The sequence below is a fragment of the Apodemus sylvaticus genome, chromosome X (assembly GCF_947179515.1).
Source record: "Apodemus sylvaticus chromosome X, mApoSyl1.1, whole genome shotgun sequence".
NCBI lineage: Eukaryota > Metazoa > Chordata > Mammalia > Rodentia > Muridae > Apodemus > Apodemus sylvaticus.
In genome coordinates this window covers 74,617,601-74,638,637 of record NC_067495.1, presented here as the reverse complement: position 1 = coordinate 74,638,637, position 21,037 = coordinate 74,617,601, and the positions used below count along the sequence as shown (strand labels likewise).

Sequence of the window (21,037 nt, the reverse complement as noted above, 5' to 3'; positions counted from 1 at the left end):
ACATGTCAGTTGCAGGTAGAAATACTCATACTTCCATGACTTCTGTTGCCAGTTTGTCAATGGCATCTTTGACCTCTGGTTCCACTTCCTTAGAAAGGTATAGTGTGGATAACTATAATCTTAGTACCGGGAGCCAACTATAGGAAGATCATAAGCTTTAAACCAACATTACAAGATAAACACTGTCCAAAAAAAACCTATGGACTTATTATATATTGTGGATTGTATTCATGCCATACTAATTGTTTTACCTAATCAATACTATCAATGGCATATCAATATAATAAATGGCATAATAACAATCATATGCTAGTGATTATACTTTGTCACTGTTTAAAACATACTTTATTTTAATGTTATAAAAACACACATGAGAGATTTGAAACTGTTTTGTTTTTAATTTAGAATAAGCTATTAGGTGTAGCTAAATGACGTGGGTTTTCACTGCTGAACAAGTCCATGAAAACAAGATATGTCTGCCAACCAAAGCAGTTTTTTCAGAGAAAGAGTTACAATCCTCTTCTGATGGTCAGGGATCAAGAGGGGCCTTGGCTAGGACATTTACGGTGACTTGACCCAGAGGTTATATCTGGGTCCCCATGGCTTTCTAGACCTGGACATGCCATGAGATAGCAGTAGCACTGGAAGTGGAACTGACAAACTTGAAGGCTATGTCCTCATAGGGCATGACAGCATCAAAGCATAAGATGGAAAAGTCCTGGTTTAGTAGGCAGGCCTCCAGGAAGTACCTCAATGTGGTGTGATTGCAGATGAGTTCGTGTAGAAGATGCTGAACTTGTAGGACTGCACATTCTTGGGTGGGCCTTTGTTCAAATCATAGTGCCTTTTTGTTATACTTGTTCCACTTGACAGAGATGTGTACACAGTTGAAGAAGCTAGGATTGTATGTATCGTACTTGTCAGCCTACAGGTAGATGCCACAGCCTGGTGATATCTCCAGTCTGAACTGCTCCTAGTCCTGCCCCTTGCCTTTGGCACTCTTACTGGTGTTGCCTGTGGCCTGGAGATGCTGACACTAAAGCTGCAGGGTCAGAAGGTCCTCCTGAGGTTCCAGCAGGTATTTATCCAGTGGCAGCTCCTGTGCCTTGCATAGCCATTGGCTGTAGTACCTGCTGTCACAGACTGACAAGTTTGCAGGATCAGGTCCTCTTCTATAAGCACCTCTTTGCTTTCTAGCTTAGCTTCTGCTTCTACCTCTCCAGTTTCCAGGGCCTCCCTTGGGTTCCTTGGGGTCCACTGAAGACCAGGGGCTAGGGGCTAGCTACTCAGGCTTGGATTTAAGGATTGAGAACATCACAACTTGCTCTGGCTAGAGATTTAACTGTTTCTGCAAAAGAGCATCCTGATGAGTCTCACAGAGCCTGGCCCTGGCCATGTGTTCAAGCAACTATAACAGCCTTCTCTCCCAATAGTCCTTGAGTTTGAGGCTGACAGCATGGGTCTTGCCCTTAATGCCCTGGAAGATGACATGGGGATGGTAGTATGTCTTCCACTTGAACACTATATTGGTCAGGGTTCTCTAGAGTAAGAAAACTTATGGAATGTCTGTATATATTAAGGTAAATTATTGGAACAACTTATAGTCTGTAGTCCAGCTAATCAAACAATGAGAAACTGAATGGGAAGTCCAAGAATCTAGTAGTTGCTCAGTCTCACGAGGCTAGCATAAGTTGGAATCCCAAAGAAGTAGGTTCCAGCAGATGTGCTCAGAAATAATAAGTGCAAGCAGGCAAAGAAGAAAACCTTCCTTCTCCTATTATCCTTATGTAGACATCCATCAGAAGGCATGGCCTAGGTTAATGGTATACCACCACGACTAATTTTGGAATTTGATCTGTACCAAGCTGGTCTTGAACTCAGAGATCTGCTTGCCTCCGTTTTCTGGTATTAAAAGTCTGTGCCACCCCATTTCAAGGTTCAGGACAGAAGCCTGTGTCTTCTAGCCTCAAGATCTGGATTACACGTCTGCCTTCCATTTCTAGATTCTAGTTAATTCCATATGTTGGCAAGTTGACAAATAGGAAAAGCCATCACAAACAAAAACTGCACATTGGAGCTGAAAGAGATGTTGATCCTATTAGGGTGCTATTCTGTGCCTTTGCTGTAGGCCTCCAGCTTGGCGCTTTAGTTTGCTGTGGTGGATGTCATGCCCACCACAAGTAAAAGTTCTGCCTTGTTCTAGCTCCATGTAGCGTGGATGTCCTCTATCTGATCCTCCATATCTACCACCATGAGGTTGTTGTGAAAGGTGTAGGTTTCCACATCTTTACCACCAGGTCTGAGTCTCTGCACTGATATCAGAGAATGATATCTACACTTGGCCATCAGGTTGATGTCTAGGCCAACTTGTCTCAGATTCAGATTCAGATCTTGGAGTAAAGCTTGGCCTGGCTTGCCACAGGCTTCAGCTGCCCTAGGGCTCTGGGAGCATCATGGAGAATTTGACCTAGACACAGATGACCCTGAGCTCAATGAATGCTTGTGACCATGCTGGGCACACAAGCCCTGTGCTCACTCCTCACCTGATTAAGACTATGAGGACTAGCCCTGTGAGTGCCATTGGGATGGTCAAGGGCTTCAGCATTGCCTCCCAGACCTCTGAAACCTGTTTCCCTCCAACGCCTGTGTGCCCAGCTGTGCTGACTGCATTCTTGATGTCTCTCTTGCTTCTGTAGCCTCAGGCTGCTCAGCCCATGCCTCCTGCTCCTATCCAATTCAATCCATGGTGGATTCAGCTGGCCTAGCCTCAGGAACCTAGCAATGACTTGTGGAAATAAAACATTCTCTTAGGTTTACTGCCTCAATCTCCTAACCTAGGCCTAGTCCTGGAAGCTTCTAGCCTCAATACAGTCTCATTAAGACTTTTAATGTTTGTAGACTCTAAGACTTGCTGCTGATAAGCTCAACCTTTCTTGTTCTTTCTGAACTCACACTGGCTGGGTTAACTCAGCTGTTCTGGCTCAAACTTCTCTTCAATTTGATTTGTTCTACCTGACCTCTTTATCTTGGCGTCTACTGAATGTCTGTGTTTGGCCTCATATTAACTTTGGCAATGTCTTCTAATATTCTGGCTCCTTCTCCTTCTCTGGCTAATTTTAAAACACACAAAAAAATCCCAGATGTTTGATTTTTACCAGTGATGACTCAGGGAACCTGACATAGTGGTGAAAGCCTTCTAGTTCAGAGAAGGAAGTACCTAGCTGATCTTCCTACTCCACAGAAGTCCTGGTAGGAAAAAAAACTCTTTTCCCTTCTCCACACTGTGTTAAATACCCTTCAACCCATCATTCCCTGGCAGGTAGTTGCTTGCTCTGCCTTCTGACATATGGTTGACTTTATGTAGCTCTTGGATTAAAGGTGTGTTCTACTACTGGCCCACCAAACAAATACTTGTTTACAGTAAACAAAAATCTCTAGGGTTAAAGACTAAGCTAAAATTAAAAAAAATTCTTACAGTTCACAATTTTTGAGTTCATAATGTGATCAAAAACCTGGAACACTTGATTGTTCATCTTTACCTGTGTCTAGGTTGTTCTCTCTGTACAACCTCTCTCTGTATATTTTGTGGGAAAAACAGTTGTTCAATGCTTTGGATGAAGTTTTAGAATAAGTACAATAATTCTAAATTATTTTTTAAAACAACAGAATTAGGTGGCACCTATTTTTGGTTGTGTATATTTCCTTCCCCTATAGAGCGTAAATTGGCATTTCTTTCTTTATTAACTATTTAAGATATACTGGTATATATAGTGAGATTTCTCATAAAGGCATATGTCACTAAAAGGCATCTACTGTAAAACTGAATATAGCTACTTACCATTAGGCTGGAAGTGTAAAAAAAAATAGTATAAATATGGTAGTTATCATACCATGATGTACATTTCTCCTATAACTTCCTTGCCTAACCAATTTCATCTATATATTTTCTTAATTATCTCTCATTTTATTTTTTATTTTATTTTTTACTTTTTTTTCTTTTTTCTTTTTCTTTTTTTCTTTTTCTTTTTTTTAATATTTTTATTTTCTATATTCTTTGTTTACATTCCAAATTATTTCCCCTTTCCCAGATCCCCCCCCCATATGTCCCATAAACCTTCTCCTCTCCATCCATTCTCCAATCACGTCCATCCTTTTTCTCTGTCCTTATATTCCCCTCCAATGCTAGCTCAATCCTTTCCAGGATCAGGACCCTCTCCATACTTCTTCATGGGAGTCATTTGTTATGCGATTTGTGCCTTGGGTATTCAGGGCTTCTGGGCTAATTAATATCGACTTATCAGAGATTGCATTCCATGTGTATTTTTTTGTGATTGGGTTACCTCACTTAGGATGATATTTTTCAGATCAAACCATTTGCCTAAAAATTTTGTGAATTCATTTTTTCTAATTGCTGAGTAGTATTCCATTGTGTAAATTGGATGGCTGAGAGGCACCTTAAGAAGTGCTCAACATCATTAGTCATTAGGGAAATGCAAATCAAAACAACCCTGAGATTTCACCTTACACCAGTCAGAATGGCTAAGGTCAAAAACTCAGGAGACAGCAGGTGTTGGCAAGGATATGGAGAAAGAGGAACATTCCTCCACTGCTGGTGGGGCTGTAAGATGGTGCAACCATTTTGGAAATCAGTCTGGCGGTCCCTCAGAAAACTGGATATGACACTTCCGAAGGACCCTGCTATACCTCTCCTGGGCATATACCCAAAGGATTCCCTGGCATGCAATAAAGACACATGGTCGATTATGTTCATAGCAGCCTTATTTATAATAGCCAGAAGCTTGAAAAACCCCAGATTATCTCTCATTTAAAAACCTTATAGAAATTACTACTTGTAGGTCATCTTTAAATGACAAGCAATTATCTCGTGTACTTTAATTCATAACCCTGCTTGTGCTGATTATGGTGACTCTAATGTAGCATCCTAAGAAAGTGATGTTGAAAATTTGTAACTGATTGTGTTAGACTCTGGATATTATCATAAATAAGTGAATAGTACAGCAGTAAAGTATCCATTTTCCTCTCACATATATCAAACATTACTGGTATCATAATGGCACATACTACTTTTATATTTTCACGTGACAATTTAAAATAGATTATCTGTTTCATTCAAAATCAATGGTATAAAGACCCTGTGAGAACTCTTCTGGCATTTTAATAATTGAACCCGATTTTTACTAAGAACTTTCCTTCTCCCAGGCAGATTATAGACAATATTTTATTTAATTTTAAGTGAGTATAGGATACCATGGGCTCCATTAATCACTTACCTTTTTTTCTGAAATTGCATCCCATTTACCATTAAATCATGTCAGTTTCAATTCCAAAGTATATCCCTTATTCATTTATTTCTTTCATGTTTCCCTTATTTGTCTAGTTTAAAGCTATTAAAAGCTTTCCTTTGAACCAAAATAATAGATTTCTTTCCCTATCATTGATTATTAGATAGATGAGATGTACCCACATTTGATGTCAGGGCATCTAGTGAAGTGGTATAGTAAGGTAGGATAAGAGAGTCCAGTGTGACTCTCCTCAATATTAACTTAAACCATATTTGATTTAATAATGTTTTTCTAGCAATTATTCTGATATTCAAATTCAATTCTAGTATGAAGATGTGGGCAGGTTTTTATCCATTTTAGGTACAGAAAACAATAGCAAATATCTTGGTTTAAATACATGCTGTCTCAGAAAAAACTGATAACAATTATCCATTGTCATTGTCACAAACTTATTTGCTGCCAGGGCCTATTAAATTGTGAAAGCGTTGTCAGAGATAGGTATTCATATTTATGATAATACGTTTTTGATCTATTTTTATTTCATTGCCACACAGATTAACATGTAAAAATTTGCTTTAAATAATAATAATAACCTCACTAATCTCTGAGACCAACAGCAAAACATAATCCTCTATGTATAAATATCCCTGCTTAGAGTAAGAAGATTTGTATTTATTATAATTTTTATTGTTCTTTCTTTTTTAAAACACTTTTTTCCTGATCTTGTTTTTTTCTTCTACATCCCTGAGGAGCTGATCTAAGTATGGCTTCCTTTTGAAGTTAAAGGCTTGGCTCAGCTCCAGAGTATATAAAGCAAAATGAAAATCAGAGTCTTAGTCTCACAGCAGAATACACCACCACAATACTTGCTGTGCTATTAAAGACTGCTTTCCTTTGTTGTTGTTTATTTTGAAGTAATGATACAAAACTGTTAAGGAAGAGATTCTGTTACCAGCAACTATTTAACATGGAATTTAAAGGAGGAAATAATTATAGGTATAAGGTTTGTCTGAACTAATCCATACTATTTTGAAGTGTTTTTTTAAAGATCTAGACAATATGTTTCAACTAGTGTAGAAATCATGTTGCATATTAAAGATCTAAAAGTACATGTTAATGATGCCTTTAATGTATTTTTACCTTCACTAATATTTTACATTCTGTATTTCAAAATGTCCCTTTTTGGAATAAAAGACTCTTTTGTAGTGCTAAGGAATTTAATACAGGTCCTTATACACCATTAGCAAGCACTTTTACCACTGCTCTAAATACCCAGGATTATATATATATATATATATATATATATATATATATATATATATATATATATATATTACAAACTATTAGATTATCAAATGGATCTCTGTAGGATCAAGATATCCATATACATTATAATGTGATTAACATGACTGATTTAATTAAAATTATCCTACTCTCTGTGTTTTAAGTTTAATTCACTCTAAGTATTCCTCTAGACTAGAGGACAAAGACCATAGCAACAACTCACCAATTTCTGTAAGAGAACACTTGAAGTTTTTAATCCCTTTCCACAATCACATTTTTTTTATTATTCAGTGTATTCTTTATTTACATTTCAAATGATTTCCCATTTTCTGGGTTCCCACTCCCAGCAAGTCCCATAAGCCCTCTTCCCTCCCCCTGTTCCTCCATCAACTCCTTCCCACTTCCCTGTTCTGGTATTCCCCTATACTGTTGCATTGAGTCTTTCCAGAACCAGGGGCCACTCCTCTGTTCTTTTTGGACATCATTTAATACGTAGATTATTTCTTGGGTATTCCAAGTTTCTAGGTTATTATCCACTTATCAGTGAGTGCATACCATGATTGATCTTTTGAGACTGGGTTACCTCACTTAGTATGATATTCTCCAGCTCCATCCATTTGTCTATGAATTTCATGAATTCACCAACTCTGAATCTGACAGAGGATTAATATCTAATATATACAGAGAACTCAAGAAGGTAGAACCTAGAGAACCAAATAACCCCATTAAAAAGTGGGGTACTGAACTAAACAAAGATTTTTCACATGAAGAACTTCGGAGGGATGAGAAACACCTTAAGAAATGTTCAACATCATTAATCGTTAGGGAAATGCAAATCAAAACAACCCTGAGATTTCACCTCACACCAGTCAGAATGGCTAAGGTCAAAAACTCAGGAGACAGCAGGTGTTGGCGAGGATGTGAAGAGGAACACTCCTCCACTGCTGGTGGGATTGTAAGATGGTGCAACAACTTTGGAAATCAGTCTGGCAGTTCCTCAGAAAACTGGGCATGGCACTTCCGGAGGACCCTGCTATACCACTCCTGGGCATATACCCAGAGGAATCCCCAGCATGTAATAAGTACACATGCTCCACTATGTTCATAGCAGCCCTATTTGTAGTAGCCAGAAGCTGGAAACAACCCAGGTGTCCCTCAACAGAGGAATGGATACAAAAAATGTGGTATATTTACACATTTTTAAATCTCTCCTCTTATTTTGGCCAGATGAGATTTTACATTATTTCCCAAGAAAACTTGGAAATTTTGGTTAGTCATTTCTCACTATTACCTATTTCTCTTCCATTTAAAACCATTAAGAGAGATTTTCTATTTTTTGAACTAGAATACAGTATTTGATGACATAATGAACCTGACCACTTGCTCGGGTATCCAGTACCACAGCTGAGGGTACAGTGTATTGTTTAACATTAAATATAAACTTACTTCAATCTTACAGGAAAAAGAAACAAGAAATTCTTGAAATTCCTAATAATTTCAAGAATTGGGAGTTGGCTATATTATGAGCTAAAGCTTTGTCTAATACAGTCTTATTTCTAAACATATAAAATTAAATATTGAGTATTCTGAACAGAAAATATAGAGAATATCATACTAAGTGAGGTAACCCAGACTCAAAAGGTGAATCATGGTATGCACTCACTAATAAGTGGATATTAACCTAGAAAACTGGAATACCCAAAACATATCTACACATCAAATGAGGTACAAGAAGAATGGAGGAGTGGCCCCTGGTTCTGGAAAGACTCAGTGAAACAGTATTCGGCAAAACCAGAACGGGGAAGTGGGAAGGGGTGGGTGGGAGGACAGGGGAAGAGAAGGGGGCTTACGGGACTTTCGGGGAGTGGGGGGGCTAGAAAAGGGAAATCATTTGAAATGTAAATAAATTATATCGAATAAAAAAATTCAAAAAAACAACTCATTTATCATGTATTCATTAGTACACCTTTTTTCAAAACTTCTTGAAACTTGTGAAAATGAATTTTTTCTTTCCGTAGTATGCATTCCAAAATTACAAGGGAAGAAATGGCATGATAACCTGAACCTTAAACTTCAAAACTAAGGAGAACTGCAAGCAGAAAAAAAAAAGAGAGAGAGAACAAAGGCTCGTTTGAAGTGAAGCTTATAGCAAACAGAGGACATCTGATCCAAATCTCTCATACTTCATGAATACTAACAGTTTCATAATTGGTATTTGCTTCATCACGTTATACTTAAGATTCACAAAACTCTATGGTTATAGGATAATTAAATGAATGTTTTTTTTCTTAAATATTATTAAATGGAGCTTGAAAAATAAGTGAGAAGATACTTATTGAAATTTTGACCAAAGCTAATGTTAAAGTAATTCTGAAAATCCTAATAACACCCTAGTTAAAGTTATAAAAATGTGGTGTATCAGGGAAACAGTATGTAATATAAATAAGTCAAAAATGTAGACTGTATCTGAGGTTTTTCCTTATATGGATTTGTTATGTTTTACCATTTCTCATAACCCTAACTCAAAAATGAGTTGTCTGATCAACGAAATATGATATATGACTTGAAATAGCTAAAATCGTAGAAATAAATTAATCACATTTATGCCTCTCAGATGTTCTAACAATGATGAATGGCAGCGCCAAGTGCTACTGAATCATGCTGTGTATCGTTTCCAGTATGGAAAGTCTCATCCCCAGACACTGCCCTGCACTGTGCTCCTGACAGGTTTGGTTATGGAATTCTAGCTTTTGAACATTCATTTTAATCTTTCAAAGCCATTACTTAACTTTTTACAAAAAAAGAAAAAAAAAGAAAAAAAAAACCAGGCTGAGCTTGCCAACGATTTTGTTGGTAACTCATCTGTCATGACTTTTTGTCCATGAAACACAGAAAAATCATGATCTTGAATATTAATTAAATTATAAACCCAAATCCACTACATTAGTGAATATAACTTGCTTCCATGGATATGAGAACATTGCTTTGGGTATAGAATACTGCAATGGTTAGTGTTAACAATTGACTAACCAAAATCTAGAATCACCTGGGAGATGGACCTCTTAGTGTGTCTATGGGAGTTATCTTAATCAAAATGAAGCAGGTCGGCTCAACAATGGCACTACTCTACAGAAATTAAACTAAGCAGTAATTTAAATATATTTCTTTGCTTCTTGACTAATGACACTATGTCAGCAGCTCCCAGTGACTTCCCCAGCATGATAAAATGTAATCTGGGACTATGAACCAAAATAGATCCTTTCTTCTTTAAGCATCCTCAGAATATTTTTTCACAGCAACAGGGAAATAAACTAAGATAAGAACTATTCAAATAAAAGTGAAAGAAAGAATAATGTTTTGGGGTACTCATAATCAAAGGAAAATGTTTTGGGACACTGGAAGGAAAAATGTCTTTGGGCACTTATAATAAGAGTAAAAAATATCTTCAGGTACCAAGAATGAACCAAGTTGTCCTTCCCTAAGACATAGATACGTGGAATTATGAAGACTAGATCTTCTCCATGTACAACATCTGCCTGTAATATAAACTCCTACTAACATTTCAATCAGAAGTCACAGGCAGATATGAAAGACATTTGAAAAGGTGACAGTCCCACTTATATTTCAGACAACTTCCTGATTCTTCTCAACACTGTATTGAATCTACTTTCTGGTATCTAAACAGAATATCTCCATTCTATAGTTGGCTTAGGGATGTGTCCACTATACTAACTATTGGTAACTTCAAAAGTGGAGATTTCCAGAGGAAAAAAATGAACAAACAGTGAATTTCACCATCTTATTGTTCAATAGCACTTGGAAGGAAAAATTAAAAATAAATCCAGAATGTAGACATTAGGTCATTGGTTCACTAGCAATGGATGCTTTCAAATATGCTCAAGGATAAATACATTACCTCTTTAATAATATAAAATATTTTCTTTACTTTTTATGATTATTTGTGTGAGATCGGGGATGATTTCAGGCAAAACAAAATAGGGACAAAGTAGAACTCATAAAATGAGAATGAACAATGTGTTAAGGAATCAATATTATGACCACTTTTAGGATGAATGGAAACAGGTAATGTTAAGTTGAATTTTTTATAGGTGAAAAGAAATGCTAGCAAATACAACTATTTTTGAGGAATATATTATAAAATTTTTAATTGCTATAATAAAATAGGACTGAAATGTTGATATAAAATTTGTTATAAAAATGTATTTCATGGCAAAATTAATGTCTCACCAAATACCTGAATGCTAGGCCAGAATTTCTAACTAGATTTTAATGCATGACCTTCTTAAAAATACAACACCAAAAGTTTCAAGTAAACCATAGACTTGAAGTACTAGAGAAATGGTATGGGCAGGAATGGTAAAAAGAAATCCTTACATTCCAATATTACTGTTTTGGTTTCTTGCTATTAAAAAATAATAACATCAATTGTTAACACGATTGTCAGAAATTAAGAAGCAGGAAATTGCATAGATATGTACAGTCATTTGCATCTGGGAGGTCTATTTTCTAATGTGTTTAGGATACTTCATTTTTATTTTAGTTATCAAAGTAAGTCTTTATGATTTGACTTTTATAAATATAAAGGAATAGTGTATCATAGGCTTGAGTTGAAAATTCTTAGAAAAAATGAAAACCTTCTTCTAAACTTTTTGTAAATTTTAATCACAATTTAAGTTCCTTCCAAAAAAAGAAGTTGACACACTTTAGTGACAAATATATCACCAGTTTCTTCCAGTTCTGTTTCTTCTAGTTCAGCCTGATCAAACTGTCTGGTGTATTCTTTTTTTATTAGATATTTTCTTTTATTGCATTTCAAATGTTATCCACTGTCCTCATTATCCCTCTGAAAACACCCTATCCCATCTCCCCTCCCCCTGATTACTACCACCCCTCCTACTTCCCTGATCTGGCATTCCCCTACACTGGGGCATCAATCCTTCACAGGACCAATGGCCTCTCCTCTCATTGATATCTGAAAAGGCCAACTTCTGCTGCCTATGTAGCTGTGTACACTTTGGTTGGTTTAGTTCCTGGGAGCTCTGTGGGTATTGGGTGGTTCATACTGTTGTTCCTCCTACAGGGCTGCAAACATCTTCAATTCCTTCAGTCCTTTCTCTAGCTCCTCCATTGGGGACCCTATGCTCAGTACATTGGTTGGCAGTGAGCCATAGGTATTTTGGTCTCCCTTCTAAGAAGTATCAAAGTAGCTACACTTTCGTCTTCTTTCTTAGTTTCATGTGGTCTGTGAATTGTATCTTGGGTATTCCTAGCTTTTGGGCTAATATCCACTTACCAGCTAGTGCATACTATGTGTGTTCTTTTTTAATTGGGTTATCTCACTCAGGATGATATTTTCTAGTTCCATCCATTTGCCTAAGAATTTCATGAATTCATTTTTTAAATAGCTGAGCAGTACTCCATTGTGTAAATGTACCACATTTTCTTTATTCATTCTTCTGTTGAGGGACATCTTGGTTCTTTCCAGTTTCTGGATATTATAAATAAGGCTGCTATGAACATAGGGGAACATGTGTCCTTATTACATGCTGGAGAATCCTCTGGGTATATGCCCAGGAGTGGTATAGCTGGGTCCTGAGGTAGTACTATGTCCAATTTCCTGAAGAACTGCAAAACTGATTTCCAGAGTGGTTTTACCAGCTTGCAATCCCACAAGCAATGGAGGAATGTGTCTCTTTCTCCACATCATCATCAGCATCTGCTGTCACCTGAGTTTTTGATCTTAGACATTTTGACTGATGTGAGGTGGACTCTCAGAGTTAGTTTGGATCTGACAGAGTCTCTCAGAACACAGCTATATCAGGATCTTGTCAACAATCACTTCTTGGCATCCACAATAGTGTCTGGGTTTTGTAACTGTATATGGGATGGATCCACAGGGGGGACAGTCTTCTTTCCTTCAGTCTCTGCTCCACACTTTGTCTCCATATTTGCTCCTGTGAGTATTTTGTCCACCCTTCTAAGAAGGAACGAAGTACCCACACTTTAGTCTTCCTTCTTCTTGAGCTTCATGTGGTCTATGAATTTTATCTTGGGTATTCTAAGCTTTGGGGCTAATATACACTTATCAATGAGTGCATACCATGTGTGTTCTTTTGCGATTGGCTTACCTCACTCAGGATAATATTTTCTAGTTTTTAGTTGTGTAAAAGTTCCCTTTAAAAAATGTAAGTATAAAGAATATATTTTCAAATAAAAATAAAAATAAAAAAGAGGTATTAAGTGGGGAAAAACGGTAAGTAATCTTTCCTGGCTGGAAAGTTAATTTTACATGGGGACTGTAGTGCTCTTTCAATAAGAAGGGAAGTGTTACATAAAATATTTTCAAAGCACTGGGTTTATTATTATTTATGTCTTTCAATATGTCTTCAGTTTGTTCATACAGATTTTCCTCCATATTTTGCTACAAGACATTTTTTCACACTCAAAATCATGTTGCATTGAGTATAAACACATTCATGGCATAGGATATTAAGAACATCCTTCTACTTATTTCCTTGATAGCACAAGAATGACTCAATTTCTTGATGAACTCATATATCTTCCTGTTTTCATTCATAAGGAGTGGCATGTTATACCACTGTTATTTTAGAAAGAAAGTTTTAAGATGTAGACAAAAGTTGCTCTGGCTAGAAGGAAAATAAAACCAAAAAGATTAAAATAAGCTTAGTGTGTCTGAACAGGAGAGGGCAAGTGGACTTTTTCGTTTGGCTTTATTTTCACAAATCCTTGCCAAGTACAAGCTGTGAATGACCTGCAGCTTTGTGTTTTTGCTGCCTGTATACATGGAGAGAACAAGCAATAGATGATTCTGGGAAAAGAACAGCATTTTGTTCTAGTACCCAAGCAATATTTTTGGCATACAACGTTATTTAATCCTGACTGAACATTACCATTTCTTCAAAGCTTTCTCCTGATCTGCCTTATTAAAGTCACTAAACTTGATTTAGTAAGTGCATAGAATTAAGGCTACTTAAAGCATTGAAAGTAAACCATCCTTCTCTGTCTGTCTGCCTCTGTGTCTTTGTCTGTCTCTGTCTCTTTGTATGTGTTTAGTTTACATCTGTTGAGAGCTCACATAGATCTGTGAGATCTTGATAGAAATTGATCAACAATTTTCTCCAACTCTAGGCAGAAGAAAACACAAATGGCACATTTTACATATCCTGGATGCAGGTTACAAACATGAGTTACGGAATGGGATATAAAGCCAATTGTTTCTCTAGTTCTAATACTGTCAAGGATTTTTGTGTTTGCTGGTAGATAATTTTAGAGTGAAAGACTAAAACTGAGTGTGAAACTCCACCCACAGTTTCCATTTCACAAGCCTAGCCTATCTTTATAAAATTTCATTGAATTATATAGACTTTGGGCCTGGTTAAATTTTAGTATGTTTTTTTTTTTTATTTGCAAGGTTTTAAAGTTAAGTTTGTATAATGAGAGGGAGAGGGAGAGAGAGAAAGAGAGAGAGAGAGAGAGAGAGAGACAGAGAGAGAGACAGAGAGAGAGACAGAGAGACAGAGAGAGAGACAGAGAGAATACACAGACTTAAGCTATTTTTAATTCATTTGAAAGTTATTCATGGTTCACTAGGACTATAGACTCAGGTCAAGAGTACCTAAGACTCAAATTCTCAGAAATGACAGGATAGACCTAAGTTAAATATGCAGAGTTTTTTTTTTTTTTTCTGAAACCCAACTCCTAAAACTATCCACGCCAGAAGAGTTCTTCGACATTAGCTTTTCAGTTTTTATTTTTATTTTTTATTGTTCATTCAAAAAATCTGTGCTCTTAACATATTCTAAATTGTATAGTCAGAAAAACAATGAAGCTCTTTCCTGACTGATTTATTCATGCATTTCACTCTGATTTCTCCTACATTGTTCCTTTGTTGTGTTGGCTTTATGGGTGCTAAGTATTCTTCCACTGAGATAAATCTTTAGTTCTGTAAAAAGGTTTTATGAATTACTTTGCTACTTGAAAATATAATCACAGGACATTATTTTAATGGGATATAAACCATTTTTTGTTTAAAATGGGAGCACAAATTTACAAGTTTCTTTCTAAAAGTCATTTAATTACTATCCCCATTAAGAGGATGTTGTTTGTTTGTGTGTGTGTGTGTGTGTGTGTGTGTATGTGTGTGTGTGTGTGTGTGTGTGTGTGTGTGTGTGTGTGACTTTTTTTTTTTTAACTTAGTCAGTTGAATAAATGGTTGCAAAGTACTGGGAAGTATTAGGAGGGGAGGCAAAGAATCATGACCTCCAGTTATTCTCAAAATGTGGTCTGCACATCTTAACTTGTCTGCACTGGTCTCGGATATCTACTTTGTAAAAACACCTCAGGTGGTTCTAAGGCTACACTGAGAAACACTGGGCATGACATTCTATCCTTAGGCATCAAAATGTGAAAACCCATGTTCTAATAGGGTCAATATTTTTTTTCAGTGTAGATAAAGAGAATCAGTTTTCAACTTTTTAATGTTGGAAAAAAAGTGTAGAGTTTTCTGTAGAACATGCTTCATTGTCAGCAATGAAAATTATATTACAACTGTAACAAATTCCTACTTGCCATTCATCTAAATAAGGTATTCATTTTTGATAGGCCATTTATTGCAATGATATTATGGTTATTTAAACAGTTGTAAAATTATATTAGACTCACATAAAGCATCAGTTTATTCTTTAATAGATATTATCACTGCATTTCTAATTGCAATGATTATTCCACTGAATCTGTTGAGTAACTTATCCAACAGTAAGAAGTAGATGGAATAAGGTTGAATAAAATAAATTGTTACTCAAAGTTTTACTTTTCCATTAATAACTGTATGCATTTTCAACTATTAAAGATGTTTAAGATTCTGTAGGATAAATTGTATTTCTTTTATAATTTTGAAGGGCTATTGTGAGTCCATGTCCTTCTTTGTCTATTTTATGATGCCCCAGCTATCTGACAAGACAAAAAGGAGATCTCTTTCAGTAAACACAATATTGTTTATTAATAAATTCTAATGATTCGAATGTATACTCTACCATCATCATGAGGAAACAGATCCTGTGTCCATTCATGTGAACTCTTTTTTGTTTTATTTTAATTTTTATTTTTTGAAAAGGGAAGTAAAAATACTTTATGAAAAAATTAAAGATTTACATGGAAAATATTTCAGATAGACACGTTAAAATTGACAATTTCATGAAAAATTAAGGAGTAAAGTGGTAGAAGTGTAAAACATTGCTAAATTAATTGAAATATGGGATAGAAACATTTTATGATAGAATTGAAGATTTATGTGGAACCATTCCATAATATTAACCCATGTACATTTCTTGCATACTTACATATGCATGCATTCTACTTAGATTTTTTTCTAGTTTTAACTGCCATGGCTTTTTATGTGTGTCATAGACAAAAGCATAAAACTTAGTTGATAGTGAAAGTATAAAATCTAAAGTAAAGCTCCGCAGCTTGTGAATTGAAGTAATGAGTGCAGAAGATGTGGCCAGGAGTTTTCTTGAATGGCTACATTAATCTGTCTAGGTGATTTTTTTTTAATTTGCAAGTTCTTTATTAAAAATTGGTTTAATTTTTAAAAAATTAATGATAGCTACTCCAGTGATCTGTGCTGTCCAGTTACACATGACTGGTTTTTATTCAGTCTATCTACTGTTTACATATATAAGCCTCTTACTATTTGTGCCTTTATTTTGGCTCGTTCCATGCTTTATAAACTCATTCATTTTGGTATAGAAAAAAAATTTTCCATGATAATCTTCAATTCTCACATGTTTTTCTACATTTGTCTACAATTTTATCAGAAATATTTTCCTCATATGAACTCTTACACAAAGCTTTACTCTGTCAAACCAGAGAGAGAATAGCATCACAAAATACTGTACCTTTCTCTCAAAGTGAAGTAAATGCCCAGAAAAAAAGAGAAATATCCTGTTATAATGGGTTCACTGTTACCATGGAATATAAAATCTTTCTGTTGTTTTAATCTGAATAGGTAACAAGGGGCTAACAATTTATGTTGGACAGAAATTTGAAGATGGCATATTCTATGTATGATTTCTGCTTCTTCAGAAGCTTTCCTTAGTACGTCAAGACAGAGGATATATAACATTTGGCTCAGCAAGCCTCTTCTGCTGCTGTTCTAGAAGCCCTGAATTCTTATACTTTCTATTATTTTTAAAAGTATAAGTCTCAACAATAAAATGAAATAATTTCCTAGGACATTGGCAGCTATTTGCTTTACATTATCAAGATGAAAGATTCATTCTGTACTATAACTTTTTTCATTTCTGTGACTCATTTCCTTTTTTCCCAAGAAATTACATGTATTATATAATCACCACACATTATGTCTCATCATTGCATGCATTTTTTGAGAATATTTGAAACTGTACAAGAAGATAAGACTATTGATGTGACTAGAATGCAAATTTTTAAAATAATAAAGATGAGTATTCTTAATTTTGAATGAACTAATTTAATATGAAGCATTAGTTTTTGGCTCCTTTTAAACATGCAGACATGATTCATTAAGACAGACAGGTAAATACACTGTTTTTTACATTCAAATATTGACACTGCATTTCATTGTCAAGTAAGTACAAATATTAGAGAGTTTGGATATATATTTGATTTTTATTCATTCAGGAGTATTTCATATACATATACAATGAAACATATAATTGTACCTAATCCAAATATCCATACTTTTAATCTTTCCAATATTTCAACCTCTCAAATTTGAGACTTTGTTATAGCCCTGAAAGTTCAATTAATGTTGTCAAGATGTTCACTGGTATGAGAATATCTACTAGAGCATGAGATTTTCTCTCTAGTTTGATGTTAGCTACCAGTTTGCTGTATATTGCTTTTACTATGTTTAGGTATGGGCCTTGAATTCCTGTTCTTTCCAAGACTTTAAGCCTGAAAAGATGCTGAATTTTGTCAAATGCTTTTACAGCATCCAATGAAATGGCCATGTGGTTTTTTTCTTTGAGTTTGTTTATGTAGTGGATTGCATTGATGGATTTCCATATATTGAACAATCCCTGCATCGCTGGGATAAAGCCTACTTGATCATGGTGGATGATCGTTTTTATATGTTCTTGGATTCAGTTGGCAAGAATTTTATTAAGTATTTTTCCATCAATGTTCACAAGAGAAATTTGACTGAAGTTCTCTTTCTTTTTTTTTTAATATAAATATATTTTTATTCGATATAATTTATTTACATTTCAAATGATTTCCCCTTTTCTAGCCCCCCCACTCCCCGATAGTTCCTTCTCTTCCCCTGTCCTCCCTCCCACCCCTTCCCACATCCCCGTTCTGTTTTTGCCGAATAATGTTTCACTGAGTCTTTCCAGAACCAGGGGCCACTCCTCCTTTCTTCTTGTATCTCATTTGATGTGTGGATTATGTTTTGGGTATTCCAGTTTTCTAGGTTAATAACCACTTATTAGTGAGTGCATACCATGATTCACCTTTTGAGTCTGGGTTACCTCACTTAGTATGATGTTCTCTAGCTCCATCCATTTGCCTAAGAATTTCATGAATTCATTGTTTCTAATGGCTGAATAGTACTCCATTGTGTAGATATTCCACATTTTTTGCATCCACTCTTCTGTTGAGGGATACCTGGGTTCTTTCCAGCATCTGGCAATTATATATAGGGCTGCTATGAACATAGTAGAGCATGTATCCTTATTACATGGTGGGGAATCCTCTGGATATATGCCCAGGAGTGGTATAGCAGGATCTTCTGGAAGTGAGGTGCCCAGTTTTCAGAGGAACCGCCAGACTGATTTCCAGAGTGGTTCTTTGTTGGATCTTTGTGTGGTTTTGGTATCAGCGTAATTGTGGCTTCCTAGAAGGAATTGGGAATAGTTGCTTCTGTTTCTATTTTGTGGAAAAGCTTGAAGAATATTGGTGTTAAGTCTTCTCTGATAGAATTCCTCACTAAAACCATCTGGTCCTGTGCTTTTTTTTTTTTTTTTTTTTTTTGGTTGGAAGGCTTTCTATGACCCCTTCTATTTCTTTAGGGGTTATTGGTCTGTTTAGATTATCTATTTGATCCTGATTTAATTTTTGTATTTGGTATCTAAGAAATTGTCCATTTCCTCCATATTCTCCCGTTGTGTTGAGTACAGGCTTTTGTAGCAGGATCTGATAATTTTTTGAATTTCCTCATTTTCTGTTGTTATATCTCCCTTTTCATTTCTAATTTTGTTAATTTGGATACTTTCTCTGTGCCCTTTGTTCAGTCTGGCTAAGGGTTTATCTATCTTGTTGATTTTCTCAAAGAACCAGCTCCTGGTTTTGTTGATTCTTTGTATGGTTCTCTTAGTTTCTAGTTGGTTGATTTCGGCCCTGAGTTTGATGATTTCCTGTCTTCTTCTCCTTCTGACTGAATTAGCTTCTTTTTGTTCCAGGGCTTTCAGTTGTGCCCTTAAGCTCCAAGTGTATGCTCTCTCCAATTTCTTTTTGGAAGCACTCAAAGCTATGAGTTTTCCTCTTAGCACTGTTTTCATTGTCCCATAAATTTGGTTATGTTGTGCCTTCATTTTTGTTAAATTCTAAAAAGTCTTTGATTTCTTCCTTTATTTCTTCCTTGACCAAGGTATCATTGAGTAAAGTATTGTTCAGTTTCCATGTGTATGTGGGCTTTCTGTTGTTTTTTGTTATTGAAGACCACTTTTACTCCATAGTGATTTGATGGTAGGCATGGGATTAGTTTGATCTTCTTATATTTGTTGAGGTCTGTCTTGTGACAGCTATAAGAAGGTACCATGAGGTGCTGAGAAAAAGGTATGTTCTTTTGCTTTTGGATGAAAAGTTATATATATATATATATCTGTTAAATCTGACTGGGCCAACACTTAAATTAGTTTCACTGTCTCTCTGTTTAGTTTATGTTTTCCTTCATTGAGGAGAGTGGGGTGCTGAAGTCACCCACAATTATTTTGTTAGGTGCAATGTGTTCTTTGAGCTTTAGTAAAGTTTCTTTTATGAATGAGGGTGCCCTTGCATTAGGAACATAGATGTTCAGGATTGAGAGTTCTTCTTGGTGGATTTTTCCTTTGACCAGCAAGAATTGTCCTTCAATGTCTCTTTTGATGACATTAGGTTGAAAGTCAATTTTATCTGATTTTAGAATGGCAGCTCTGGCTTGTTTGCTGAGACCATTTGCTTGTAGAATTGTCTTCCAGCCTTTTACTCTAAGGTAGTTTTTGTCTTTGACACTAATGTGTGTTTCCTGTATGCAACAAAATGTAGGATCCTGTTTAGATATCCAGTCTGTTAATATGTCCTTTTATTGTAGAATTGAGTCCATTGATGTTAAGAGATATTAAGGAGTAGTGATTATTACTTCCTATCATTTTGATGTTAATTTTATACTTGTGTGGTCATCTTCTTTTAACAAAAATATGGAACGCTTCACAAATTTGCATGTCATTTTTGTGCAGGAGCCAGGCTAATCTTCTCTGTATTGTTCCAATTTTAGTATATGTGCTGCCGAACCAAGCACCTAACTCCACATCTTTAATAATTTTACCTGTGCTAGAAAAGAACTGGATATTCCATGCTGCTTATTGTAACTTCTCTACAATCTTTTCCAATTTCATCTAAGTTAGTAATACCTAGCTGAATCTGTGTCTGAATTTTTAAAATGTCATTGCAGTGTTATATAAAACAGTTACTGGGGGATGATGCTGAAAAACACATGTTTAGTGAACTTATAAAAGTAGTTTCATTTTTACATTTTATTTGATGTGAAATGATTCTTGACCAGAAGTAATTTTGTGTAGAACATCATGGTGATTGATAAGACATTATATAAATCCATGGACAGTAGTTTTTGAAGACTAGAACATAGGGATGAAAAATGTGTGTCCATAATAAGTGTTTTATTTCAATCAAAACAACATTTTGCACCTTCTGTGAGAAAAGAGAATGCTTATTACCGTGTACAATGGTCCTAAAATTATTTGAAATTATCTCACAAGATAATTAGTTTGTGTATGCAGAAATATGGCTACTTTTCTTAAAAGTATATGCTTGAACATTAGAAACAGATGAATATGCCTATTCTTGAAAGGATGTAGTTTGAACACTGAAAACAGATGAACATGCCTACTGTAAAGAGATTATCTTTAATAAGTCTAATTTTATCACATGAAAACGGTAGAATAATAATTTTAAAAATCATATAGAATTTCTATGACGATTTAATGAATAAAACACCATTGTGGTGGAAAGAGATTCCTCAGTTGTTAGGTGCTTGCTTTACAGGTGGTAAAACCTGAATTTGAGTCTCCACAATTCATATAAAAACTGAATGCAGTAATATGCATCTTTAATCCCAGTGTTTTTATGATAAAATAGGAAGCATAGAAAGG

At 35.5% G+C, this 21,037-nt stretch overlaps 1 non-coding gene across 1 annotated transcript; it reads right to left on the bottom strand.

Annotated features, from left to right (window-relative positions):
* Positions 1 to 20,059: 20,059 nt before the first annotated feature.
* LOC127675842 (U6 spliceosomal RNA) lies at positions 20,060 to 20,166 on the bottom strand. Its single transcript, XR_007975533.1, has one exon. It is a non-coding gene; the product is annotated as a U6 spliceosomal RNA (small nuclear RNA).
* Between the last annotated feature and the right edge of the window lie 871 nt (positions 20,167 to 21,037).